Source organism: Phyllobates terribilis, unplaced genomic scaffold (assembly GCF_046119375.1).
Source record: "Phyllobates terribilis strain yellow unplaced genomic scaffold, ASM4611937v1 Scaffold_12__6_contigs__length_324123572, whole genome shotgun sequence".
NCBI classification, from domain to species: Eukaryota; Metazoa; Chordata; class Amphibia; order Anura; family Dendrobatidae; genus Phyllobates; species Phyllobates terribilis.
This window is the reverse complement of record NW_027362772.1, coordinates 175,470,217-175,488,859: the sequence shown is the minus strand read 5'-3', so window position 1 is coordinate 175,488,859 and position 18,643 is coordinate 175,470,217. Positions and strand designations below refer to the sequence as shown.

General features: G+C 43.7%; 3 non-coding genes across 3 annotated transcripts; all 3 read left to right on the top strand.

The window, feature by feature from the left end:
- The first annotated feature begins 4,641 nt into the window (after positions 1-4,641).
- On the top strand, positions 4,642-4,724 carry TRNAL-CAG (transfer RNA leucine (anticodon CAG)). The gene has a single exon. It is a non-coding gene; the product is annotated as a tRNA-Leu (tRNA).
- A 935-nt stretch (positions 4,725-5,659) lies between these two features.
- On the top strand, positions 5,660-5,732 carry TRNAF-GAA (transfer RNA phenylalanine (anticodon GAA)). Its single transcript has one exon. It is a non-coding gene; the product is annotated as a tRNA-Phe (tRNA).
- Positions 5,733-6,915: 1,183 nt separating this feature from the next.
- TRNAL-CAG (transfer RNA leucine (anticodon CAG)) lies at positions 6,916-6,998 on the top strand. The gene has a single exon. It is a non-coding gene; the product is annotated as a tRNA-Leu (tRNA).
- The last annotated feature ends 11,645 nt before the right edge of the window (positions 6,999-18,643 follow it).

Below are 18,643 nucleotides of genomic sequence, written 5' to 3'. Positions count from 1 at the left end.
TAATATGCTGTACTGCATGGCTCTTGTAAGGGGCATTGCAAGTTGCTCCATCTTAATTTTTGGAAGCTTTTGCTTGGAAGGCATAAGCAAATACTATGGGAGACCCACTCCCCAATAATGGGACTTATGTTTGTAATATGCTCTACTGCATGGCTCTTGTAAGGGGCATTTCAAATTGCTCCGTCCTAATTTTTGGAAGTTTTGCTTGGAAGGCATGAGCAAATACTATGGGAGACCCACTCCCCAATAATGGGAATAATATTTTTAAGATGCTGTACTGTATGGCTCTTGTAAGGGGCATTATAAGTGTCTTGTTAAGCTACTGTGACCTCCACGTCTATTCCAAGGGGCATTCAAACCATCTTGTTAAGCTACTGGGACCTCCACGTCTTTTCCGAGCGGCATTAAAACCCTCTTGTTAAGCTACTGCGACCTCCACCACTTTTCCGAGGGGCATTAAAACCGTCTTGTTAAGCTTCTGTGACCTCCACGTCTCTTCCAAGGGGCATTCAAACCGTCTTGTTAAGATACTGGGACCTCCACGTCTTTTCCGAGGGGCATTAAAACCGTCTTGTTAAGCTACTGTGACCTCCTCGTATCTTCAAAGGGGCATTAAAATCATCTTATTAAGCCACTCTGAACTCCACAGCTCTTCCAAGGGCCATTGAAATGTTGTTTTTAATTACCTCTAACGTCCACGACTCTTCCAACGGGCATTGCATTTCCTCCTAATTTTAGTCAGTTTTTGCTTTTCAATGCAAAGGCGAAAACTAAGGGAGACCCACTCCCCAATAATGGGTAGAAGGTTTTTAGTAAGCTCTAATCCACGTCTGTTTCATGGGGCATTGCAGTTCCTCATAATTTTTGGAAAGCCTTCCATTCACTGCTTAGGCCAACAGTGTACAGGACATCCAGTTGCTATAAATGGAAAAAATGGTTTAGTTAGGGCCCTCTGACCTCCATGTCATTTCCAAGGGGCATTGGAGTGCCTCAAAATTTTTGGTAGGCATTGCACTCACTGTATGAACTATAACTGTGTAGACGAACTGCTCCTTTTGTTACTGAAACATATCCTACAAGACATATGTGGTTGACTGGCCTGATATTGATATGAATGGTCCCTGTTTCTCCTCCTCTTTTTCCTTTGCCACTACCTCATCCATCATTTATCACCTGAAGCTTTGTTTTAAAGGGAGTCATAGAACTGGAATAGTAGCAGGAAAACATCCAGCAATCCTCAGAGGAGGTAGGATATGCACGAAAACGCTGACCACCTCAGGCCTAGCCGCTACTACATACTTGCGCTTGCATTCCAAGAAAACAAAGCAGATGCTAACTTGTATCATCATCATCATGGTCCTCACCTTGGCACTCTCAACTCCCCTGATGGAGAAGCCAGGGCCCACCGGAGTAGTCTGGTTCTCTGGTGGGCTTGTCCAATGCTGCCCTAAAGCAGGCCGGGCTAAGAAAAGTGTGTGGGGGGATGTTCCAAGGAGAAATAAGGGTGGCTGGAGACCGTTTATGGACACCCGGCTGCCCCCAGGTGGCTGGGGATCGTGTGTAGACAACCGGCTGCAGGGCGGCTGGGGACCGAGTGTGGACACCCGGGGATAGTTGCAAGTCTACATCTTCTGATGCGCCAAGGATGACTTCTGATGTGCACACTTTTAGGCAGTGACCTGGGTGTAAGAGATGCTTACAGGGGTCTTCCCCATGCTGTTCCCATGTCTTTTCAGCACTGTATGCATGTGTCACACAGCACATGGCCAGATAAGGTTGCAAAATGTTAAAATTACATTTCCCGGTGAATGCATTTGTCACGGTTGAAAGCAATACAAAAGTGCAAAAACGCATAAAAAATGATACTTGTGAACATAGCCCAAGGTGTGGAGGAGTATTTTTTTGGGGGGGGTTATTTATTTTACCTTATACACAAGTTTTTACCCTGGAAAGGAAGTTCCTTAACATATTTCACAGGAAAGCAGTTTCAGTTTCGTTTTTGAACGTTTTATTGTGAGCCCTTAAAAGTGGCTTACTACCTCTGACCACGTTGTTGAGAGCAGTGACCTGGGCATCAGAAATGCTTCCTGGGGCGATCCCCATGCTGTCCCCATGTCATTTGAGCACTGTCACTATTGTTTTGGGCACTTGTTAGGCTTTTAAAAGACTGCCGGGGGTGTGACGCCAAAAATGATCGGGTCTCCCTTAGACTAACATTGGGCTCGTTGCTCGGGACGAGCACCCGAGTATCACGGCGAGCTCGGCCCAAGCTTCGAGCACCCGAACATTTTAGTGCTCGATCAACACTAGCTGTAACTAATAGGTTACGAATCAATATTAAAATAAAAGAAATCATGGTATATTTCCTTTCATCACAAGTAATGCTCATCTTTCTACTGCTTAGCTTAGAAAGAGTTAAATCACAAAATGCCAGAAGAAGTCAGGTTGCTGAGCGGTCTAAAGCGCTGCGTTCAGGTCACAGTCTCTACTGGAGGCGTGGGATCGAATAACACTTCTGACATTAGCATTTTCTTTCAAGAAATTGTACAGCTTCACTCCTGTTACTGATTAGTTGGGGGTCTGCTTTATTGGTGGCAATCTCAAACCGAAAACTAAAAGTGACGGAGCTTAGCAAAACCAATTCTCAACGTTGGCACTTTGGCAGTATTCCTGGGGGTCCTTGAGGCAAATGTTAAATGTCCTGAATTTGTGCTTTCACAAAAGAAAAATACTGTGGATATTAAAATGGGAGGGACTATTTCATCTCTATGTGTTCTCTGTACCTATTACGGCGGAGAGTGAACCTCCTAAGGTGCTGTCGTGGAAGATTCCTAGAAACTTAATTACCAGTAAGTCTAATTTCAGATTTTTCTACCTCAGGAATAAATAGACTATAAATATACTTAATAAACAAAAGCTAAAAGAGCAGATGAACATAGTTTAACAAGTCTGAAATGTGCATGTGATACTGACATCAAAGTTTCACCACATTTTGGGACAAATGTTTTCACTTTCAACATTAACAATCAGTAGAATATTTTCTCTAAATTTGCATCTCCTTTCTTCACTCCAATTGTTTGCACCTAAGAAAAAATAAATCTTGATGCAACATTATGCTTACAAATTGTGTTTTACGCTCAATCATCACCTGTCCTACAGAGACACAGTCAGAATTACCCTGGTGAATTGAGTAAATTTTAATATGTAAAAAAAATGCAGAATTGCTGTTTTTTTTATTCATTCACAAAGAGTTAATGTAAGTTATTAAATATGTACGCAAAATAGCGTGACTTTCAAATATAGATCATCTTGCAAAAACAAGTCAAAGTAAAAATAAAAACATCCAGTTGTGACATTTACAGTGTGTTGAACATTCGTGAAGCTAAATGTGTCCAGCCGAAATAGCTTAGCTGGGAGAGCGTTAGACTGAAGATCTAAAGGTCCCAGGTTTCGGCAAAAGTTTTTTTCTTCACCCATTAAATTTTAAGCAGAAAATAAACAAAGCATATGGACTGACTGTTTACAGAGAATGTAAAAATCCTAATCATTATAACTATCTACAGGAAATAAAATGATAGAAACTTGAGAACTGAACACTTTTAACTTTTGAGGAAAATAATATTTTTTGTAATTTTTCCTTCATTCTGGACGTCATCACTTTGTTTTATTTTAGTTTGACTTAGCTGTATGAGGATTTAAAGGAAACCTGATAGCTAATACGGGCAGCATGTATCAGACACTAGCTGAATGATTTCAGCCATTTATGTTTGACTATGAATCGCTGTGGCATTACTGAGACAAATATGCTTAAAAAAATATGCCAGGAACAAAGCTGTTTGGGGAAAAAGCCAGGAAGGCAAAAAACACAAGCCCCAACTCAGGACCGTCATCTTTCATTCTAAAAATAGGGGTTTCCACGTTAATGGTAAGACAAAGAATCCACAGATTTGGCATTTCTCTAGCGAGGAGAGCCCACTTAAAATGTATGGGGTGCTTGTCTCCATAAGCGCAAGCTGGGCACTAAACTGGCTTATTTGCAATTCTGGATGTTGCAGAGTGAAAACACCTGTTGAACAATAAGAGTAATTGCTGGCGTTGATGAATTCATTGTGAGGAGTAATTTATAAAATGGGATCACTTTGGAGGGGTTTCTGCTGTTTTGGTACTTTTGGAACTCCGCAAATGTCACCCTCAAAATATTCTTTCAAAATCTGCATTCCCAAAACCCAAATAGCGCTCTTACTTTCAAAGCCCTGCTGTGTGACCAAACAGTAGTTTCTGAAGACATATGGGGCATCACCGCATTTCAATGAAATTGTGCAACTTTAGATATTTTCACAAGAAAAACTAAATATATATTGACCTAAATTTACCATTAATATAAAGTACAATGTGTTACAAAATAACACTATCAGAATCACGGGGATATGTTAAGCATTCCAGTGTTATTGCCACATAAATTGATACATGTCAGATTTAAAAAACGGTGCCTGGTCATGAAGCTCAAAATTGGCTGTAACTAATAGGTTACAAATCAATATTAAAATAAAAGAAATCATGGCATATTTCCTTTCATCACAAGTAATGCTCATCTTTCTACTGCTTAGCTTAGAAAGAGTTAAATTACAAAAGTCAGAAGAAGTCAGGATGGCCGAGCGGTCTAAGGCGCTGCGTTCAGGTCGCAGTCTCTTCTGGAGGCGTGGGTTCGAATCCCTCTTCTGACATTAGAATTTTCTTTAAAGAAATTTTACTGCTTCACTCCTGTTACTGATTAGTTGGGGGTCCGCTCTATTGGTGGCAATCTCAAATCGAAAACTAAAAGTGATGGGGCTTAGCAAAACCAATTCTCAACGTTGGCACTTTGGCAGTATTTCTTGGGGTCCTTGAGGCAAATCTTAAATGTCCTGAATTTGTGCTTTCACAAAAGACTTCTGGGAACATCAAATAGTTTCTTTGTGCATATGTTAGTTGTTGCTTTGGTATCGGAAAAATACTGTGGATAGGAAAATGGGAGGGACTATTTCATCTCTATGTGTTCTCTGTCCCTATTAGGGCAGAGAGTGAACCTCCTAAGGTGCTGTCGTGGAAGATTCCTAGAAACCAAATTACCACTAAGTCTAATTTCAGATTTTTTTACCTCAGGCATCAATAGACTATAAATATACTTAATAAACAAAAGCTAAAAGAGCAGATGAACATAGTTTAACAAGTCTGAAAGCCGCATGTGATACTGACATCAAAGTTTCACCACATTTTGGGACAAATGTTTTCACTTTCAACATTAACAATCAGTAGAATATTTTCTCTAAATTTGTATCTCCTTTCTTCACTCCAATTGTTTGCACCTAAGAAAAAAATAAAGCTTGATGCAGCATTATGCTTACAAATTGTGTTTTATGCTCAATCATCACCTGTCCTACAGAGACACAGTCAGAATTACCCTGGCGAATTGAGTAAATTTGAAAATGTAAAAAAAATGCAGAATTGCTGTTTTTTTCTATTCATTCACAAAGAGTTAATGTAAGTTCTTAAATATGTATGCAAAATAGCGGGACTTTCAAATATAGATAATCTTGCAAAAACAGGTCAAAGTACAAATAAATACATCCAGTTGTTCCATCTACAGTGTGTTGAACATTCCTGAATCTAAATGTGTCCTGCTGAAATAGCTCAGTTGGGAGAGTGTTAGACTGAAGATCTAAAGGTCCTTGGTTCAATCCCAGGTTTCGGCATAAGTTTTTTTCTTCACCCATTAAATTTTAAGCAGAAAATAAACAAAGCATATGGACTGACTGTTTACAGAGAATGTAAAAATCCTAATCATTATAACTATCTACAGGAAATAAAATGATAGAAACTTGAGAACTGAGCACTTTTAACTTTTGAGGAAAATAATATTTTTTGTAATTTTTCCTTCATTCTGGAAGTCATCACTTTGTTTTATTTTAGTTTGACTTAGCTGTATGAGGATTTAAAGGAAACCTGATAGCTAATACGGGCAGCATGTATCAGACACTAGCTGAATGATTTCAGCCATTTATGTTTGACTATGAATCGCTGTGGCATTACTGAGACAAATATGCTTCAAAAATATGCCAGGAACAAAACTGTTTGGGGAAAAAGCCAGGAAGGCAAAAAACACAAGCCCCAACTCAGGACCGTCATCTTTCATTCTAAAAATAGGGGTTTCCACGTTAATGGTAAGACAAAGAATCCACAGATTTGGTATTTCTCTAGCGAGGAGAGCCCACTTAAAATGTATGGGGTGCTTGTCTCCATAAGCGCAAGCTGGGCACTAAACTGGCTTATTTGCAATTCTGGATGTTGCAGAGTGAAAACACCTGTTGGACAATAATAGTAATTGCTGGCGTTGATGAATTCATTGTGAGGAGTAATTTATAAAATGGGATCACTTTGGAGGGGTTTCTGCTGTTTTGGTACTTTTGGAACTCCGCAAATGTCACCCTCAAAATATTCTTGCAAAATCTGCATTCCCAAAACCCAAATAGCGCTCTTACTTTCAAAGCCCTGCTGTGTGACCAAACAGTAGTTTCTGAAGACATATGCGGCATCACCGCATTTCAATGAAATTGTGCAACTTTAGATATTTTCACAAGAAAAACTAACTATATATTGACCTAAATTTACCATTAATATAAAGTACAATGTGTTACAAAATAACACTATCAGAATCACGGGGATATGTTAAGCATTCCAGTGTTATTGCCACATAAATTGATACATGTCAGATTTATAAAACGGTGCTTGGTCATGAAGCTCAAAATTGGCTGTAACTAATAGGTTACAAATCAATATTAAAATAAAAGAAATCATGGCATATTCCTTTCATCACAAGTAAAGCTCATCTTTCTACTGCTTAGCTTAGAAAGAGTTAAATTACAAAAGCCAGAAGAAGTCAGGATGGCCGAGTGGTCTAAGGCGCTGTGTTCAGGTTGCAGTCTCTCCTGGAGGCGTGGGTTCAAATGCCACTTCTGACATTAGAATTTTCTTTCAAGAAATTGTACAGCTTCACTCCTGTTACTGATTAGTTGGTGGTCCGCTCTATTGGTGGCAATCTCAAATCGATAACTTAAAGTGATGGGGCTTAGCAAAACCAATTCTCAACGTTGGCACTTTGTCAGTATTCCTTGGGGTCCTTGAAGCAAATCTTAAATGTCCTGAATTTGTGCTTTCACAAAAGACTTCTGGGAACATCAAATAGTTTCTTTGTGCATATGTTAGTTGTTGCTTTGGCATCGGAAAAATACTGTGGATAGGAAAATGGGAGGGACTATTTCATCTCTATGTGTTCTCTGTCCCTATTATTGCAGAGAGTGAACCTCCTAAGGTGCTGTCGTGGAAGATTCCTAGAAACCAAATTACCAGTAAGTCTAATTTCAGATTTTTTTACCTCAAGGCATCAATAGACTATATATATACTTAATAAACAAAAGCTAAAAGAGCAGATGAACATAGTTTAACAAGTCTGAAATGCGCATGTGATACTGACATCAAAGTTTCACCACATTTTGGGACAAATGTTTTCACTTTCAACATTAACAATCAGTAGAATATTTTCTCTAAATTTGCATCTCCTATCTTCACTAGTGTTGAGCCACCCCCGTAGTGTTCGAGTTCGGTTCGGTTCGTCGAACACCCGTGTGTTCGCCGAATTGTTCGTCGACCTGTTCGTCGAACACCTTCGAACACCGTTAAAACCAATGGCAGGCAAACAAAAACACATAGAAACACATAGAAAACACCTTCAAAGGTGTCCAAAAGCTGACAAACTGCTCAGAAGACATAACTAACACATGGAAAAGTGACAAGTACATATAGTCATGCGAAAATAAAAGAGGTGGAGGAGTAAAAGGAGGGGGAGACACAGATATAGGCATGTCATGCCCTTCTAAAATCCAAAAAGTGAGAAGCCGACATGGCCAGTCCGTTCCTGCCCGTGCCACCTCCGTGTCGCCGGGTTTGTGCCAGAGCCGCGGTGAACCCTGACGGCCAGCCCCCCTCTCCCAATACTGGTGCCTGTCCGCTGGTGGGTCGAGCGAGCCCCCCTGTGGTGGAGGCAGCTCTAAGCTTTTTAATTTAAATTGTCTCTCTAATTTGAATGAATACACTTTAAATCCATTTACAAGGATCTATTGGAGGGCAAGTCTCATGCCAGCAGCCGCGTAATTCCAGCTCCAGTAGCGTCCACTAAAGCTGCTGCAGTTAAAAAGCTTTTATAAGGATCGAGCTCGGCTGTCCACCGCAAGGCATCCTACTGCCAGTCCCAGCCCCTATGCCTTGGGGTGCCTCCTGATGCTCTTCACTAAGTATCCCATGGTCCCGAAGCATTTCCTTTGAAAAAATTAAGTGTCTAAACTACAGGTGGTGTAGCTTGCTTAACAGCCGGGATAATCCGCTGACTAGCAGACACTGCTACTAGGCACAAAGTATTTCCTGGGCTAGATGCAGTTAAAAATTTGTAATTAGATACTCTCGTTGGATGCTGAGAAAGCATTCCATAGAGTTTCCTGGCATGCCATATATGATTCTCTTAAAAAGCTTGGGGTAGGGGTCTAGGGGACCCTTTTATAGCCAAAATCACGGCCCTGTATCGCAATACGTCACCTAGGCTGAAGATAAATGGAACTGTAGCACCCTGAGGTCTCGGTTGCTACAGACGTATTCCACCTCACCCAGAGGTGTGATATCTCACTCTCAGGTAAGGATGGAGTGTGGATCAGGACCCGACACCTGCATGCATTACACCACATTGCCGTGGGGCAGGGCGACCAATATGCCCCTGAGATGGGCACGACAGTCCCTGTCCCTGGCTGGAGTGGGGGGAGGGAACACTGAGGAAGGGGAACCCTGTAGTGCAGGAGCAGGGAGGAAGCAGTTCCTGGGTGCATTGAGAAGGGAGTATAAAAGGTGGGCACCATCTTAGTTCAGTGCAGAGAAGTCTGAGCAGAAGTGGCAGGGAGCAGGGGCTCTGCATGAGCTCTGCTCCGGAGGCGGGCCTAGTAACAGAGGCCCAGGCCTGGAAGAGGGAGAAGGAAGGAAGAGGAGCGGAGAAGGCTCCAGGAACGAGGAATGAAGGGATCCCAGGGGTGCGGATGGGCGAGTCGCCACCGCACGCCCGAATCCACCTGTGTGGAGGGGTCAGGCCAAAGGGGGAGACCGGTCCCCGAACTAGTGGAGGCAGGAAACGACCCTCAGCTAGAAACCGGAGGCTCTGACATTTTATGTGGCGCAGCCCCTCACTACACCCGCTAGGAAGGCACCACATAGGGTCAGGGAAACTGGCGCCAAGTTTACCAAGAGGAGGCCCGAGGCAGCCGGACAGAAGTGTTGGTAAGAAAGGCCAGACAAAGGACACACAAAGGGGGTCCTGTGAAGTGCTCCAAAGTTATCTGGGAGTTGTCTGAGCCCCTCACCTGGTGAGCACAGTACGACGTGGGCAGCCGTTACCTGCAGACGTGGTCTGGATAATAAGAACTGTGAGTAAAGGCCCTGGACTGCATCACTGACTCCGTGTCGTTACTGCTGCTGCCCTGCACCATCACCCCCATCCTCCGCATACACTGCCCTGAGGCTATACTCCTCCCGTGGGGAGTTATGCTACGCTCTGCTGCACCCACAACACCAGCCTCAGCGGTCTGCCCTGTAGCGGCGGTTCACTCTGACCGCAATCCACGGGTGGCGTAGTCGGACATTTAAACATCAAAACCACATAAATAGTTCCGCCACTGGTTTGACCGCCCTGAGCCACGGAACCGGGTCGCTGCCACGAAGACTACAACCACCAGCATCCACCAAAAAGGGTCCGGCTCCGGGTGTCCCAAGGCCCAGGGGGTGCGTCAGAACATTTTCATCACCTTTTACAATCACCAATGGGACAAGGCAGGGATGTCCCCTCTCTTATACATCCTAGTGACGGAGCACCTGCTCTCATCAATTCGCCATAACCCCAATATTAGGTGGATTGAGGTGGGAGGCACCGAGTACAAGTGCTCTCTATTTGCTGATGATGTCCTAGTATATATCACTCAATCACATATATCCATCCCTGCTGTTATGGCTGAAATAGATCACTTTGTTACATGGTAAAATTTTAAAATCAATGCAGCGAAGTCTGAGGCCCTCGATGTCTCCCTCCCCAAATCCATATAGGATTCCATCCAGTCCAACTTTCCCTTTGCCTGGCCCTCACAGGGTATCAAATAATTAGGAATTCCTATTCATAGAGACCTCTCCCATCTATGTTATCTTAATTTTGGGCCCTTTATTGAACAATTCCATACAGACCACGGTTGGCAAGTTAGAACTGTAAGATTCACTACGTGAACCGCTGGTGTTTTGTGGAAAAGCACATGTACACCGCGTTCCAAATTATTATGCAAAAAGTGTTTAGGAGTGATAAGGGAAGAATTTGTTTGTTTGTCAGTTAAACTCATTGATGGTGATGTGTGTCAGGGCTCTTTATATCACTGTAAGCAATTGCAGACACCTGTGCTAATTAGTTTGGCAGGTGTGTCCAATGAAAGGCAAGACTACTTAAGAAGGCTCTCTCACATTATTAAGCAGCCTACATTTTCTGTCAAAATGGGAAAGAAAAAGGATGTGTCGGCTGCTGAGAAGCAACAAATTGTGGAGTGTTTAGGTCAAGGCATGACTACAATCAACATTGTGCGATGATCAGGATGAAGTGTCTTGGGAATCAAGAAGTATGTAGCTAATTCACAGTACACACGTGTGCGTGCTGATAAGGGCAAATTGAGGACTCTTTCCTACAGGCAATTACGTCAGGTTGAAAGAGCAGCGGCAAAAAAGCCTTGTCATAGCAGCAGACAAGTTTTTGAAGCTGCTTGTGCCTCCAACGTCCCCCGAACAACAAGATGCAGGGTCCTTCAGAGGTTTGCAGCTGTGCATACGCCATCCTGTCGACCTCCTCTATCCACTTCACACAAGCAGAAACGGCTCCAGTGGGCCAAACATTACATGAAGACTGATTTCAAAACTGTTTTGTTCACGGATGAGTGCCGTGCAGCGCTCGATGGTCCAGATGGATGGAGTGGAGGATGGCTGGTTGATGGACACCCCACGCAAACACGGCTACAGCGCCAACAAGGAGGAGGTGGAGTAATGTTTTGGGCTGGAATCATGGGGAGAGAGATTGTCGGCCCCTTTAGGATCCCTGAAGGCGCTAAAGATGAACTCCATAATGTATGTGGATTTTCTCAAACAGCACTTCCTGCCATGGTTCAAGAAGAAGAACCGTGTATTTCACAGCAAGATCATTTTTCTGCATGATAATGCACCATCTCATGCTGCACATAAAACATCTGCATCTCTGGCTGATATGGGCATAAAAGGGGACAAACTTATGGTGTGACCCCCATGCTCCCCTGACCTCTACCCCATTCAGAACCTTTGGAGCATCATTAAAAGGAGTGTCTATGATGGCGGGAGGCAGTTCACATCTAAGCAACAGCTCTGGGAGGGTATTCTGTCCTCATGCAAAACAATTGAAGCAGAAACCATCCAAAACCTGACAAATTCAATGGACGAGAGAGTTCAGAAGCTCCTTTCGAACAAGGGGTCCTATGTGAAAATGTAACATCACCTAGAATAAAGTTTTGAGTTGAAAACTGTTTGATTTCAGTTTCTAACAACCTGCTAATGCTTATAATTTCAAAAATGACCATTTTTTTGGTCTTTATTAAAATGAAAAGGTTGATCGAAAAGTTTGGGGGATCTAAGAGTGTGGCAACCCAGTAGTCATGATTACTTCGAATTCTGACAATATGAGGGTCATGCTGCAGGTAGTGCAGCAAGAAGGCACTTATGTGTCTTGCGCATCTCGGAGCCCCAAAATTATTTTCCGGGCTAGATGCAGCTAAAAATTATTTTTAATTTTAAATCTGGTGGAGCTTATTATAGATGGCCTAATAGGATCAGTGCTGCACACTGCTACAAAGCCCAAATTATTTTCCAGTCAAGATACAGATAAACATGATTAGTAATTTGAAAGCTTAAAACGTTTGGTAGGGTGATTTTATCCAATCATCAAGCTTTTACTCTCCCCAGGATGACACAGGGGTAGAAAAGTCATTTCGGATCCATGATTTGTTCATCTTTATGAACGTGAGTCTGTCTACATTATCAGTGGAGAGCCGCGTGCGCTTATCTGTCAGCACACCACCAGCAGCGCTGAACACACGTTCAGACAGAACGCTGGCTGCGGGGCATGACAAGATCTCTAAGGCGTAAGTGGCTAGCTCCGGCCATTTATCCAGATTGGAAGCCCAAAAAGAGCAAGGGTCCAGTGACACAGTCGTGGCTTCAATGTTTACTTGGAGATACTCCTGTACCATCGTCTCTAGGCGTTGACTATGTGTCAGACTTCTTGTCTCCTGTGGCCTTGCAAAGGATGGGCTAAAAAAGTGGTGAAATGATTCCGCAAAATTGATGTTACCACCAGATACTGTGGTTCTGTTACGGTTTGAGTGCTGAACACTTGACGGTCCCACGGTTGGCAAGTTGGAACTGTGAGATTCACTACGTGCACCACTGGTGTTTTGTGGAAAAGCACATGTAAGATTCTGCAACAGTCTCTGCTGATACTCCTGCATGCGTGCATCCCTTTCTATGGCAGGAATAATTTCTGCAAATTTACTTTTGTACCGGGGATCTAACAGTGTGGCAACCCAGTAGTCAGGATTATTTATAATTCTCACAATTCGAGGGTCATGTTGCAGGTAGTGCTGCAAGAAGGCACTCATGGGTGTTGCGCATCCAGGAGCACCAAGTCCCTGTTGTGTTGGTGGCGAGGTAACAATCATGCTTCCTTCCTCTGTCCTCTCCCCCCAACCTCGCACAACAGAAATGTGATCAAGATCTCCCTCATCTGATGAGTCTTCCATCAGTTCGTCCTCCACTTCTTCCTGGGCTCCTGCACCTTCCTCACTAGTTTGGCTGCTACCATGCGCCCTGGTAAAACCATCTCCCCCACCCTCACATGCCTGCCGCCTTGGTGCTGCCGACCTTCTGGACCTTGCAGATGTTAGCCCTTCTGCATACAACTCCTCCTCCTCTACTTCCTCCACCTCCTCTTGTGCCACCACCTGACTCCGAATTCTGTTTAACATGTGCTCCAGCATGTAAATCACCGGAATAGTCATGCTGATAATGGCATCGTCAGCACTAAACATCTTCGTCGCAATTGCAAAACTGTGCAGAAGGGTGCATAGGTCCCTGATCTGAGACCACTCCTCCAGCGTGATTTGCCCCACCTCTGAATCTCGTTGGCCCAGGCTATACGTCAGAACGTATTGCACCAGGGCTTGTCGGTGCTGCCACAGTCGCTGCAACATGTGCAGAGTTGAATTCCACCGGGTAGGCACATCGCATTTTAGCCGGTGAAGTGGCAGGCCCAACGACTTCTGTAGAGATGTAAGTCGCTGAGCTGCGGGATGCGAACGGCGGAAGTGAGCACACAGCGACCGTGCCCTCTGCAGAAGGCCATCTAGTCTGGGATAGTGGGCTAAAAATTGCTGGACAACCAGGTTCAACACGTGAGCCATACAAGGCACGTGTGTGACATTGCCCCGGTGAAGGGCCGCACCCAGGTTTGCAGCATTGTCGCACACGGCCTTCCCTTGTTTCTGGTCCAGTGGAGACAACCATTCATGAAATTGGTTCTCCAGAGCTGACCACAACTCCTCAGCTGTGTGACTCACATTTCCCAGACATTTCAATGTAAAAACCGTCTGATGACGTTGAGCCCTACTGCCAGCATAGTAAGGAGGTGTGCAGGATCCCTTCTGCGCAGTTAGAAAGCTTGTGGCATGACCAGACAGGCTTTGGGTGCAGGTGGAAGACCGAGAGGAGGTTGAGGAGGCAGAAGCAGTGGAGGAACTTTGACATAAAGAGGATTGACGCACAACTCGTGGGGACGGCAAGACTTGGACAGCAGCCCCTTGTCCTGCTGTCACCATAGTTACCCAGTGCCCAGTCAGCGACATGTAACGCCCCTGTCCATGCCTACTCGTCCAAGTGTCTGTGGTGAAATGCACCCTGTCACACACAGAGTTTCTCAAAGAAGCGGGGATGTTGTGTGCGACATGCTGGTGGAGCGCAGGCACACCTTTCTTTGAGAAGTAGTGCCGACTGGGCATCTGGTACTGGGGCACTGCGACGGACATAAGGTCTCGAAAATCCTCTGTGTCCACCAGGCGGAAAGGCAGCATTTCTGTAGCCAAGAGCTTGCAGATGGTGAAATTCAACCTCTTAGCTTTCTCATGGCTAGGAGGAAATGGTCTTTTACTTGTCCACATCTGAGGGACCGAGGGCTGGCTATTGTGCTTAGACGGGGTTGATAAGGGTGTCCCCGGAAAACTGCCGGTCTGTGAGGAAGATGCAGGCGGACATGTTAGGTTGCCTTGATCCAAAGGTGGTGCTATCGATGTCGGACAGCGCTCAACACCAGCTGGTGTTACCACCTCCAAAGAAAATGATGACCTGCCAATCACGCTGGCTGTTGCGGGTAAAGAGGTGGCAGGTCTGCGCCCCAAAACAGGTGTGACTGCTGTCCCCCCAGTCACAGAGGATGAAGAGGCCGCGGATGCACAAGATATGGCAGACTGTGGTTGGCCCGGCCGGCTAGGCCGCATTGTAGCACACTGAGCTTCCCACTGCAACTTATGCTTCATGTCCATGTGCCGGTTCATGCATGAAGTACTCAAACTATGTATTTTTTGGCCTCTACTTAGCTTTTGCTGACAAATGTTACAGATAACACGAGTTGGGTCATCTTTATTGATCTGAAAAAATGCCCAGGCTATGCAAGGCTTAGCACCCATGCGACCTGAAGAGCCACCACGACTTGTGGTGAGAGGCAGAGTTGTGTTTGAGGATGCAGTTGTTGACGTGCTTCCAGTACTACGTCTCTGTCCAGGAAGGCGAAACCTGTCCTCGTCGTCACTAGCATCTTCCTCCACCTCCTCTGCTAACCTCATCTCTTGGCTGACTGTGGGTTGACAGTAAGTGGGATCTCCGACCTCATCATCATCACCCTGTGCGTTATCACACCCGTCGTCCTCAGAGCCAACCTGTTCCTGCCCTGACAAAAAACTAAAGTTGTTGCTCCAATCAGGTATTTGAGTCTTATCATCGTCTTCCTCATTGTCTCCACCAACAGGAGTTACAGTTTGGGAATGAGGGTCTACATTATGGTCAGAACCTTCTGTGTCTGGTCCTGGATCCGACTCATAAAGATTCTGGGCATCAGTGCAGATCATTTCCTCGTCTGGATTCACAGAAGCGCTGGAGTCGACCTCTGATTCCCAGGCTATAGTATGAGTAAACAGCTCTGCAGACTCAACCATCTGTTCTACCTCATACTCAGACGGGCAGCTGGAGATTTGGGAGCTGTGAGGAAGCAAGTGCGATTTGGGTGACACCTTTGAGGACTGGAGTATTTGTGATGTTGAAGTTGATGTGGAGGAGAGCCCACTTAAAGGAGCACTTGATATCCGTTGAAGCACCTGCTGTTTTTGGGCCTCATCTGGAATTTGTAGCGATTGGCGTGGCCGTAAGAAAGGGATCTTATCACATTGTCCGCTAAAAGAAGTAGACATTTTAGTTTGGCTGGAAGATGGTCTTTTTTCTGCAGATGTTACTGTTGCTTTAACACCTACCCCACGGACACAACCTTTTTTCCCCTTCCCAACACGCCTATTCCCCTTTCCACCAGCAGCAGGCCTTTTTCCACTCATTTTGGTGGTTAACTAATTCACAACTCTGGAGTTGTTTGCACAAAAAAACAATGGATGGTAACCGAGCAGAGCTGAGTGGCCAAACTGTGGTATTAGGCCAAAACTATTGGCTGGGTTAGATGCAGAAAAAAATTATTTTGAATTTGCAACCTGATGGAGGTCAGTATAGATGGACTAATACAACAAGTCCCACACACAGCTAGAAGCCCAAATATTTTTTCAGATGTACTGTAGATGCAGATAAAAATTAGTTTTAATTTGCAACCTGATGGAGGTCAGTATAGATGGACTAATAGATAAAGTCCGACACACTACTAGAAGGCCAAATATTTTTTCAGAGCTAGATGCAGAAAAAAATTATATTCAGTTTGCAACCTGATGGAGGTCAGTATAGATGGATTAATAGAACAAGACCCACACACAGCTAGAAGCCCAATATTTTTTAAGAGGTAGATGCAGAAAAAAATATATTCAGTTTGCAACCGGATGGAGGTCAGTATAGATGGACTAATACAACAAGTCCCACACACAGCTAGAAGCCCAAATATTTTTTCAGAGGTACTGTAGATGCAGATAAAAATTAGTTTTAATTTGCAACCTGATGGAGGTCAGTATAGATGGACTAATAGAGAAAGTCCGACACACTACTAGAAGGCCAAATATTTTTTCAGAGCTAGATGCAGAAAAAAATTATATTCAGTTTGCAACCTGATGGAGGCCAGTATAGATGGATTAATAGAACAAGCCCCACACACAGCTAGAAGCCCAATATTTTTTCAGAGGTAGATGCAGAAAAAAATATATTCAGTTTGCAACCGGATGGAGGTCAGTATAGATGGACTAATACAACAAGTCCCACACACAGCTAGAAGCCCAATATTTTTTCAGAGGTAGATGCAGAAAAAAATATATTCAGTTTGCAACCTGATGGAGGTCAGTATAGATGGATTAATAGAACAAGACCCACACACAGCTAGAAGCCCAAATATTTTTTCAGAGGTACTGTAGATGCAGATAAAAATTAGTTTTAATTTGCAACCTGATGGAGGTCAGTATAGATGGACTAATAGAGAAAGTCCGACACACTACTAGAAGGCCAAATATTTTTTCAGAGCTAGATGCAGAAAAAAATTATATTCAGTTTGCAACCTGATGGAGGTCAGTATAGATGGATTAATACAACAAGTCCCACACACAGCTAGAAGCCCAATATTTTTTCAGAGGTAGATGCAGAAAAAATTATATTCAGTTTGCAACCTGATGGAGGTCAGTATAGATGGATTAATAGAACAAGACCCACACACAGCTAGAAGCCCAATATTTTTTCAGAGGTAGATGCAGATAAAAAAAATATTCAGTTTGCAACCTGATGGAGGTCAGTATAGATGGATTAATAGAACTAGACCCACACACAGCTAGAAGCCCAATATTTTTTTAGAGGTAGATGCATAAAAAAATATATTCAGTTTGCAACCTGATGGAGGTCAGTATAGATGGATTAATAGAACAAGACCCACACACAGCTAGAAGCCCAATATTTTTTCAGAGGTAGATGCAGAAAAAAATATATTCAGTTTGCAACCTGATGGAGGTCAGTATAGATGGACTAATAGAATGATGCTATGCCCAAAAGATTTTACTTCACTAGGTGCAGTAAAAAAATTGGTATTCTATACACAGGTGGTATATCTTGCAACACAGATAGGCTACTCCACTGACTAACACACTCTGCAATAGGCCAAAAAGGATTAGCTTTGCTAGATTCAGCCAAATGCTGTGAAAAAAACTTGCACAGCACTGGCACAGACCTGCCTGGCAAAAACTGATAGGAACTGATGTAACCTAGTCCTGAAAAGGACTCCAATTACAATTAGTCTTTACTCCCACAACCTATCTATTTAAGAGCACAGACCTCCCTGATAAAAGTCGTAGGAAATGCTGTAACCTAGTCCTTAAAAGGACTGCAATCACAACTATTCCCTACTCCCAAGCTATCTGTATATTTGTGCGAAAATTGGCTTGAAATTAACAAGGTATAGCGCACACAGCAACAGCGGTGCCGTCTAATACGCAGCTGCAGCAGTGAGAAAATGGTGGCGACGGGGAAAATGGCTTGGTCTTATAGGGCAAGGACATGTGACATACACTGCCAATGACACATGCCCTTGCTTGTGTGAAAAAAAGCACTTCGCTCCGTGTGTGCGCTGCTGATAGGCTGACAGATTGCACCTCCCCACTGCAAATGCGGGAAAGAGAAAAAAAAATGGAGATCTTCATTGTTCCTGCAGAGATCCATCCCTTGCCCCTCCCCCCACCCCGCTGTACACTCAAACTGCGTATTAACATTAATTTTCATCATTACTGAGAAAAAATCCAGTTATGATTTTGGTGCACGAACAGTTATCGAACATAACCTCGAACAGCCGAATTTTTATCAAATTGTTCGTGTTCGCAGAACGGCTCGAACACCGCCCAAAACAGCTCGAATTTGAGATTGGCGAACAGTTCGAGTAGAACAACGCTCATCTCTAATCTTCACACCAATTGTTTGCACCTAAGAAAAAAATAAAGCTTGATGCAACATTATGCTTACAAATTGTGTTTTATGCTCAATCATCACCTGTCCTACAGAGACACAGTCAGAATTACCCTGGTGAATTGAGTAAATTTGAAAATGGAAAAAAAATGCAGAATTGCTGTTTTTTCTATTCATTCACAAAGAATTAATGTAAGTTCTTAAATATGTACGCAAAATAGCGGGACTTTCAAATATAGATAATCTTGCAAAAACAAGTCAAAGTAAAAATAAATACATCCAGTTGTGACATCTACAGTGTGTTGAACATTCCTGAATCTAAGTGTGTCCT